Here is a 10,850-nt window from a genome sequence, read left to right as displayed (position 1 = left end):
AAGGAAACCATTAGAGTTTCAGATCGGTGACACGATTATGTTAAAGGTGTCACCTTGGAAAGGTGTAATACGTTTTGGAAAAAAAGGTAAACTGAACCCAAGGTATATAGGCCCGTTCAAGATCATCGAACGCATTGGACCGGTAGCTTATCGACTCGAATTACCACAACAACTCACCGGAGTACATAATACATTTCACATCTCAAACCTTAAGAAATGTCTTGCAAAGGAAGATCTCACCATTCCTCTTGAAGAAATTCAAGTCAACGAGAAACTACAATTCATAGAAGAACCAGTCGAAATCATGGACCGTGAGGTTAAACGGCTTAAGCAGAGCAACATACCAATCGTCAAGGTTTATTGGAATGCTCGAAGGGGTCCCGAGTTTACTTGGGAACGAGAGGATCAAATGAAACAAAAGTACCCACATTTGTTTCCCGATGACGCAAAATAGGTACAATTTTAAAATTTCGGGACGAAATTTATTTAACGGGTAGGTAATGTAACGACCCGGATTTTTCCGATCGTTTATTGCATATAAGATTAATATTTACATAAATTAAACCTTACCAACATGATAAGCAATCTAAATTATTGAGATTTATGTTTTTGAAAAGAGTTTTACACAACGTTTGACCGTCCAATTTGACCGATGATATCACGAACTATATAACATACGATAATTATACGTCTGGGTATATATATGTATCTATGTATATTTAACATGATCTAAGGATGTTTAACATCTCATTGGGTACTAATAACAATGAGTTGTAGGTATATTTTGAAACTACTAACTTAAGTTTTCAAAACGATAACTATACGTAACGTTCTTTGACATAAATACTTATAATCTATAATACTTATACATGCATCGTATAGATATGTATTTAATCACTTTTAAAGGGCTTACATACATAAAACAATATAAGTATATTTACAAAAGATAGCTATATTTGAATCCTCGTTCAGTTTTCTCAAAGATTTCTATACGTATACTTAGGGTATATGTACCGGTATCATACCCATCTTCTAGATGTATTTACTATTGGTATATACATGTCAAATCAACATCTATTCAGCTCTTGTTCATGCCCTTAAGGCTAGGTAATTAGAATTGGAAGTATGCATGACTAATTTTACAAAATAACAAAATGAAAATTTGTCCATGTTCCCCATTTTCATGTTTTTAAGACCTTCCCCCCATTCCATTTCTAATTCAATCTTTTACCTTCATTTCCTAGCTAAACACACACATATTCATGAGCCTTAAACACCTTAAACATCTCAGCAAACAACCATGAAGATCTAGCTTCAAAAACAACACTTAAACATCATAAGAAAATCTTTCCAAGAACACTTCAAAAATCCTTCCAAATTTACAAGTTTACTTCCAAACTTTCGATCCAACTTCACCACTCTTTTGGTTCTAGGATTTTACTCATCTTTTACAGCAATCTTGTCCAAGTAACTTGAGGTAGTAACCTTGTTCATAATTTTATTCGATTCATATTTATATAGCTATCTTATTTTGTGATATAAAATTTTAACAACAAGAACATAGTTTGAATGATTTCAAATTTATTCGCAAACTAAATAGATCCTTCTAACTTAACTTTTAAAATACTTCAAGACTTGTAATATATCATAATGATATGCTAATTTAACAAGATACAACTTGTTTTTACAAAGAACACCTTAAAAATTGAATCTATGTCGTCGGAGTGTAACCGGAGGCTGTTTTGGGTTGGATAATTAAAAACCATCTTGAACTTTAAATTAGAAGTTCACGTTTTGGAAAAATGATAATTCTTATGAATATGTTAACACATAAAAATTCCATGGTTTAATTCAAAGTATAAGTATTTTTAGAAAAATGACCATTAAATGTTGTTTTTATGACAAAAATGATTACTTTCATAAGATTCACCTAGAGTTTGGACTATAACCTGTGATTCCGAATGTAAACCAAGGTATTTACAATTCATATTCTTAAAATTTGACTCGATCCAAGGAAGTGGCAAGTTGAATCAACAAAAACGGAGTTGTAACGAAGAAACTACGACTAAAATAAGATCGGGTATCCAAAGCTTGTTTAACAACGAAAATAATTGGAGAAAAATTAAATTAATCATATCTTTCCTAATTAATATGATATTTTATATATATTTACTCATGATTTAATTTTATATATTTCAGGACCACCCGTAAACAACACGAGAAGATTAATCATAAGACCTCATGTACGTACGCAACACGTCATTTGACAACACGGTACTTTATGTACGCAACACGTCATTTGACAACACGGTACCGTGGGTCAAGATTAATTCCGATCAACATGAATACGATGGGGTCTTTATTTTTTTTTAGCAACTAATTGTGGACTACTAACATCGGACTGCTAACTACGGACTAAGAAATTATTAAAAGTATTAAAAGTATATATATGAAACGTTTATTTCTTAAAAAGAAAATATGTTGATATATCATATATATGGTTAGGTTCGTGATATCTATCGGAGACCAAGTCGAGTTAAATACCTTCAAGGAAAAAGGTGAGTATATAGTCCCACTTTTAAACTCTAAATATTTCGGGATGAGAATACATGCATTTTATGATTTACGTTATAGACACAAGTACTTAAAAATATATTCTACGTTGAGTTGTACCACTGGCATATCTCCCTGTAACTTGGTAACTACTATTTACATGCGGTATTGTAAACGCGAATCCTGTTGATAGATCTATCGGGCCTGACAACCCCAACCGGACTGGACGACCAGTATTCAACGGTTGCACAGTACTTCGTTTCGGTGACTACACTTGGTACGGTGTAGTAAGATTTCATAATAAAGGGAATATGCGACGTTGATTAAATGTTAAGTATGGTTATCAAGTGCTCAACAACTTAGAATATTTTTATTGAAACGTTTATATATGAAATCTTGTGGTCTATATTTATAACGCTGCCGGCATTAAACCTATATCTCACCAACTTTATGGTGACGTTTTAAGCATGTTTATTCTCAGGTGATAACTAAAAGCTTCCGCTGCAACATGTTGAATTTAAGCAAGATCTTGAGTATGCATATTTGTGTCAAAAATAAAACTGCATATCGGAGGATTTGTAATGTAAAATATGTTGGAGGTCGTATTGTTATTATCACATGTAAAGTTTGTAAGTCTAAGATTATCGCTAAACGATAATCATTATTAAGTTGTTTAAACTTTGTATTTGTAATAAAAGCTATGGTTTGTATTGTAAAAACGAATGCAGTTTTTGAAAAATGTCGCATATAGAGGTCAATACCTCGCGATGAAATCATATGTTATTGTATTCGTCCTTATGGTTAAGGTCGGGTTATGACATGTGGTATCAGAGCGTTGGTCTTAGAGAACCAGAAAATTTGCATTAGTGTGTCTTATCGAGTTTGTTAGGATGCATTAGTGAGTCTGGACTTTGACCGTGTTTGATTTCGAAAGCTATTGCTTATCCTTGTTGGTTAAAAATTAATATGTAAATATTATGTGGTATTAACGTGCTAGTTGTTATGTGATAGATGTCTGGCTTAGAACTTATTATCACATTCAGCGACTCCGAACCAGACTCTTCAGATGGTGTTCCAGTCATTAATCTATCCGATGATGAAAACGACACCTTTGGGGAAGACTCACAAGTTCCAGATGAATCAATTGAAGAGGAACCGGAAAGTGATCCTGAGGAGGAAGAAATACAGGAAATTACGAAAGACAAGTTCGAACGAGGAAAGAAACGAAAGGCTACTGAAATGGAAAATCTAAATTCTGAGTCTAGAGAGGATGTTGTGGAACCAACTCCACCAGATACTTCCACACATATTCCCGCTATTCCTATTAGTTCTATCCCGACATCCAGTTCTTCGGTTCCTCAGCCAAAATGCAGGGAGACAACGAGGATAACCTTTAAGCGATTTCTTTGAACACAAACGCTTTGGGTTAAATGATGCGCTGTTGTTTTAAACCATGGGATCATATAATGTTTTGTATAATATTACTAGTGTGGTTTGCTTAATGTTTGATGTAAGATAAGCATATGTAAAATAGTGAAGTGTGAAATGCAATAATTTTCCATGGTTAAGTATTATTTGGGTGGTAGTAATTGATTTTCGTACTAAGCTATTAAGTATGAACTTTAACGGGTAGGTACTACCCTAGATATAATTATAAAATGCTAATAAAAAGAAAAGGCTTTTATAATAATAACTGGTTCATATTATTAATAAGCTACGATGTACTGTAAATACATACTACATCTATAATATTCCATGTGAATAATTATTATTTTTTTTCATTCTTATTGAAGATTATGGCGCGATTGAACCGAATGACGGAATAAGAAATCCAGGAACTCATCAATCAGCGAGTGAATGACAGAATGTTATGGGTCGAGGCTGCAAGAGGTGCTGCAGTTAACCCAAATCCTCGTGTGGGGTGCACTTACAAAACTTTTCAAGGTTGCAAGCCCTCATCATTCAGTGGAACAGAAGGACGGGTCGGTTTAACCCGGTGGATCGAAAAGATTGAGTCTGTGTTTAAAATCAGTGGTTGTATTGAGAAGGACATGACCAAGTATGCATCGTGCACCCTACAAGATAGTGCACTCACGTGGTGGAAAAACTATGTGAAGGCCGTAGGAGGAGATGTAGCTTATGATACTCCTTGGGAAGAATTCAAAACAATGCTAATCAACGAATATTGTCCAAGGAACGAGGTTAGGAAGTTGGAAGCTGAATTACGAAGCCTAAAAGCTGTTGGTACTGAACTCACCAACTACAATCAGCGATTCATGGAATTAGCTTTGCTATGTCCCAAATTGGTACCAACCGAAGAACGGAAGATTGAAATGTACAAAGACGGTTTGCCTAAAAATGTTAAGGCAAATGTTACAGCATCCAAACCCAAGACTATTCATGAAGCTATCACCATGGTGAATGAATTGATGGACCAGATTATTCTGGATAAGAACACCGATGTCAAGACATCGGGAAACAAAAGAAAGTGGGAAGGTAATCATCAACAATCCAACAAGAAACAAGAAACCACGCAAGGTGCGGGTAGCGGTTCAAACTCAGGTTACAAAGGACGAAATCCTTTATGTAACAACTCGCGGCTGTACATAACACTTTCCACGTCTCAAATTTGAAGAAATGTTTTGCTAAAGAAGATCTCACTATTCCGTTGGACGAAATCCAAATCAATGAAAAACTTCAATTCATTGAAGAACCCGTCGAAATAATGGATCGTGAGGTTAAGAGACTTAAACAAAACAAGATACCGATTGTTAAGGTTCGATGGAATGCTCGTAGAGGACCCGAGTTCACCTGGGAGCGTGAAGATCAGATGAAGAAGAAATACCCTCATTTATTTCCAGAAGATACGTCAACACCTCCAACTGCTTAAAATTTCGGGACGAAATTTATTTAACGGGTAGGTACTGTAGTGACCCGAACTTTTCCATGTTTATATATATATTAAATGAAATTGTTATTTACATGATTAAGTGTTTTCAACATGTTAAGCAATCAAACTTGTTAAGACTTGATTAATTGAAATAGGTTTCATATAGACAATTGACCACCCAAGTTGACCGGTGATTCACGAACGTTAAAACTTGTAAAAACTATACGATGACATATATATGGTTATATATATAGTTAACATGATTTTATTATAAGTATGTATCTCATTAGGTATTTTAACAATGAGTTATATACATAAAAATGAGACTACTAATTTAAGAAACTCGAAAACGATATATATAACGATTATCGTTATAACAACGTCTTACTAGGTACATATGAATCATATTAAGATATTGATACACTTGGTTAATTATGTTAAATGATAAGTAAATATATTATTAAGTGTATTAACAATGAAATACATATGTAAAAATAAGACTACTAACATAATGATTTCGAAACGAGACATATATGTAACGATTATCGTTGTAACGACATTTAACTGTATATATATCATACTAAGATATATTATATATCATAATATCATGATAATATAACAATTTAACATCTCATTTGTTATAATAAACAATGAGTTAACAACATTCAACAAGATCGTTAACCTAAAGGTTTCAAAACAACATTTACATGTAACGACTAACGATGACTTAACGACTCAGTTAAAATGTATATACATGTAGTGTTTTAATATGTATTCATACACTTTTTAAAGACTTCAAGACACTTATCAAAATACTTCTACTCAACAAAAATGCTTACAATTACATCCTCGTTCAGTTTCATCAACAATTCTACTCGTATGCACCCGTATTCGTACTCGTACAATACACAGCTTTTAGATGTATGTACTATTGGTATATACACTCCAATGATCAGCTCTTAGCAGCCCATGTGAGTCACCTAATACATGTGGGAACCATCATTTGGCAACTAGCATGAAATATCTCATAAAATTATAAAAATATGAGTAATCATTCATGACTTATTTACATGAAAACAAAATTACATATCCTTTATATCTAATCCATACACCAACGACCAAAAACACCTACAAACACTTTCATTCTTCAATTTTCTTCATCTAATTGATCTCTCTCAAGTTCTATCTTCAAGTTCTAAGTGTTCTTCATAAATTCCAAAAGTTCTAGTTTCATAAAATCAAGAATACTTCCAAGATTGCAAGTTTACTTCCAAGTTTTCTAAATCCATTCCAAGTAATCATCCAAGATCAAGAAACCTTTGTTACTTACAGTAGGTTATCTTTCTAATACAAGGTAATAATCATATTCAAACTTTAATTCAATTTCTATAACTATAACAATCTTATTTCGAGTGGAAATCTTACTTGAAATTATTTTCGTGTCATGATTCTGCTTCAAGAACTTTCAAGCCATCCAAGGATCCTTTGAATCTAGATCTATTTTTCTCATTTCCAGTAGGTTTATCCAAGGAACTTGAGGTAGTAATGATGTTCATAACATCATTCGATTCATACATATAAAGCTATCTTATTCGAAGGTTTAAACTTGTAATCACTAGAACATAGTTTAGTTAATTCTAAACTTGTTCGCAAATAAAAGTTAATCCTTCTAAATTGACTTTTAAAATCAACTAAACACATGTTCTATATCTATATGATATGCTAACTTAATGATTTAAAACCTGGAAATACGAAAAACACCGTAAAACCGGATTTACGCCATGGTAGTAACACCGCGGGCTGTTTTGGGTTAGTTAATTAAAAACTATGATAAACTTTGATTTAAAAGTTGTTATTCTGGGAAAATGATTTTTATTATGAACATGAAACTATATCCAAAAATTATGGTTAAACTCAAAGTGGAAGTATGTTTTCTAAAATGGTCATCTAGACGTCGTTCTTTCGACTGAAATGACTACCTTTACAAAAACGACTTGTAACTTATTTTTCCGACTATAAACCTATACTTTTTCTGTTTAGATTCATAAAATAGAGTTCAATATGAAACCATAGCAATTTGATTCACTCAAAACGGATTTAAAATGAAGAAGTTATGGGTAAAACAAGATTGGATAATTTTTCTCATTTTAGCTACGTGAAAATTGGTAACAAATCTATTCCAACCATAACTTAATCAACTTGTATTGTATATTATGTAATCTTGAGATACTATAGACACGTATACAATGTTTCGACCTATCATGTCGACACATCTATATATATTTTGGAACAACCATAGACACTCTATATGTGAATGTTGGAGTTAGCTATACAGGGTTGAGGTTGATTCCAAAATATATATAGTTTGAGTTGTGATCAATACTGAGATACGTATACACTGGGTCGTGGATTGATTCAAGATAATATTTATCAATTTATTTCTGTACATCTAACTGTGGACAACTAGTTGTAGGTTACTAACGAGGACAGCTGACTTAATAAACTTAAAACATCAAAATATATTAAAAGTGTTGTAAATATATTTTGAACATACTTTGATATATATGTATATATTGTTATAGGTTCATGAATCAACCAGTGGCCAAGTCTTACTTCCCGATGAAGTAAAAATCTGTGAAAGTGAGTTATAGTCTCACTTTTAAAATCTAATATTTTTGGGATGAGAATACATGCAGGTTTTATAAATAATTTACAAAATAGACACAAGTACATGAAACTACATTCTATGGTTGAATTATCGAAATCGAATATGCCTCTTTTTATTAAGTCTGGTAATCTAAGAATTAGGGAACAGACACCCTAATTGACGCGAATCCTAAAGATAGATCTATTGGGCCTAACAAACCCCATCCAAAGTACCGGATGCTTTAGTACTTCGAAATTTATATCATATCCGAAGGGTATCCCGGAATGATGGGGATATTCTTATATATATGCATCTTGTTAATGTCGGTTACCAGGTGTTCACCATATGAATGATTTTTATCTCTATGTATGGGATGTGTATTAAAATATGAAATCTTGTGGTCTATTGTTACGATTTGATATATATAGGTTAAACCTATAACTCACCAATATTTTTGTTGACGTTTAAAGCATGTTTATTCTCAGGTGAATACTAAGAGCTTCCGCTGTTGCATACTAAAATAAGGACAAGATTTGGAGTCCATGTTTGTATGATATTGTGTAAAAACTGCATTCAAGAAACTGATTTCGATGTAACATATTTGTATTGTAAACCATTATGTAATGGTCGTGTGTAAACAGGATATTTTAGATTATCATTATTTGATAATCTACGTAAAGCTTTTTAAACCTTTATTTATGAAATAAAGGTTATGGTTTGTTTTAAAAATGAATGCAGTCTTTGAAAAACATCTCATATAGAGGTCAAAACCTCGCAACGAAATCAATTAATATGGAACGTTTTTAATCAATAAGAAGGGGACATTTCAGACCAGATGTAACCGGGGGCCCAGGACTCTTGACCAGAATCTAAGTCATGGCATTCGAGATCCACAAGCTTACCCATAAATGGCAACCTAGACATCATTCACTTACGACCGTGAGTAGCGATGAAGTTCACATGAATTGTACATTATCTTTGATTAACCTTCACTTTAGGTTTATATGTTATTATATATGTTATATTATATTTATTAATGTATTAACAATTTGATTATCTTATATTATATATACTATAAGTTATTATTATTAAATTAGTATAGTTATAAAATAAGTGTTTATTAATAATGTATTGTTATTAACTTACATTATCAGCATTATACTTTATTATATAGTATACTTAGTTATTAACCGTAAGTTATAATAATAATATTAATTTAGTATATGTAATATACTTATGTTAATCGAAAATCATACTAATATATGTTAATTTAAATATTAATTCATTAAATATTATATTTATAATTTTTATAAACTTAGTTAATTATACAATTCAGTAGGATATTTTATAAAAATAATTTTATCAAATTTTTATATTTATTTCCCACTTTTCTTTATATATATACTCGGTTTATATTAATCAAATTTAATTAGGTAATAAATATTAAATTGACCTAAATAAATAATTTTATATTTTTTACAGGTTCTATATTATGTAAAATGTTATAAAAATTATTAAATCAAATTTTATATCAAAATATTATTTATTTAATATTTTTTAATTATTTAACTATTGTAATCGGCCTATAATTAAATAAATAGGAAAAATAATTTAAAATTAATTTTTATATTTTTTTAAAGTATCTAGTGATGCTATTAATCATATAAAAATTTTATAAAAATATTTAATACACTTTTGTATTTATTTTGTATTTTCTTTATTATTTCTCTCGGTTTAGAATAATGCAAAAGTAAATTATTTTTAAATATTAATCGTCCCATTTATTTAAGTTTTATAATTTTCACTTGTTTATAAAAGTATAATAATCTCAAAAAAAATTTATAATTATTTTTATTACTGTTTAATATTTTATTACGAATTTTATATTATTTTTATGTTTAAATACTACATAATTCGTATTTAATTATAAATAATATTCCATAAATTATCAAAATTATTTTTATACATCATAATACTTATAATACTAATTATAACATGTAAAAATAATTTATATATATTAAATTCGAATTTTTAAAGAATATACAAAAAAATTAAAGCAATTCGATAAAAAATATAGAAAATACCTCAAGTACTTTCCCAAGTTTGTGAGAGAGTTTTCCAAAGATTTGATACAAGTTTTTATGAAATGGAAGTGGGTATTTATAGGAAAAAAATAGTTGGTGAAAAAAAAAAATATAAATAAAATAAAGGTGCCAATTTTGACAAAAAATAAAAACATGTTAAAAATATTTTTAATAAGTTTTTATTTTTGAAAATATTTAGTCAAAATTCATGGGCTCATTATTTAATTTATAAAAAAAATCTCTTTTTTTATAAGCTAAAAATATATATATAATGATTAAAATAACTTATCATTTAATTAATAATTATGTTTCATATAGTTTTAAATATAATACGCATTAATATTAATATTAACTAAAGTTATTTTATATAATTAGTGTAAACTTTAGTTAACAAAAAGTGTCGACTAAAAATAAATATTTGATCAATGTCATATTTAATTATATATTACGTATGGATAACAACCTTATAGTCAAATTAGTCAATTCAGGTATGGAAATATGAGGGTTGTTATATACATGAACTGGCATTTATTTTGCAGTTAATTTATTGGCAAGGTTCAGCTCACAGCCCTACCAAAAGACACTGGAATGGGATCAAACACATATTTCGATACCTTCGAGGAACTACTGATTTAGGATTATTTTATTCTAATGAATCAAAACAAGATTTGGTTGG

Source organism: Rutidosis leptorrhynchoides, chromosome 11, assembly GCF_046630445.1.
Source record: "Rutidosis leptorrhynchoides isolate AG116_Rl617_1_P2 chromosome 11, CSIRO_AGI_Rlap_v1, whole genome shotgun sequence".
NCBI classification, from domain to species: Eukaryota; Viridiplantae; Streptophyta; class Magnoliopsida; order Asterales; family Asteraceae; genus Rutidosis; species Rutidosis leptorrhynchoides.
Note: the sequence above shows the minus strand (reverse complement) of the source record.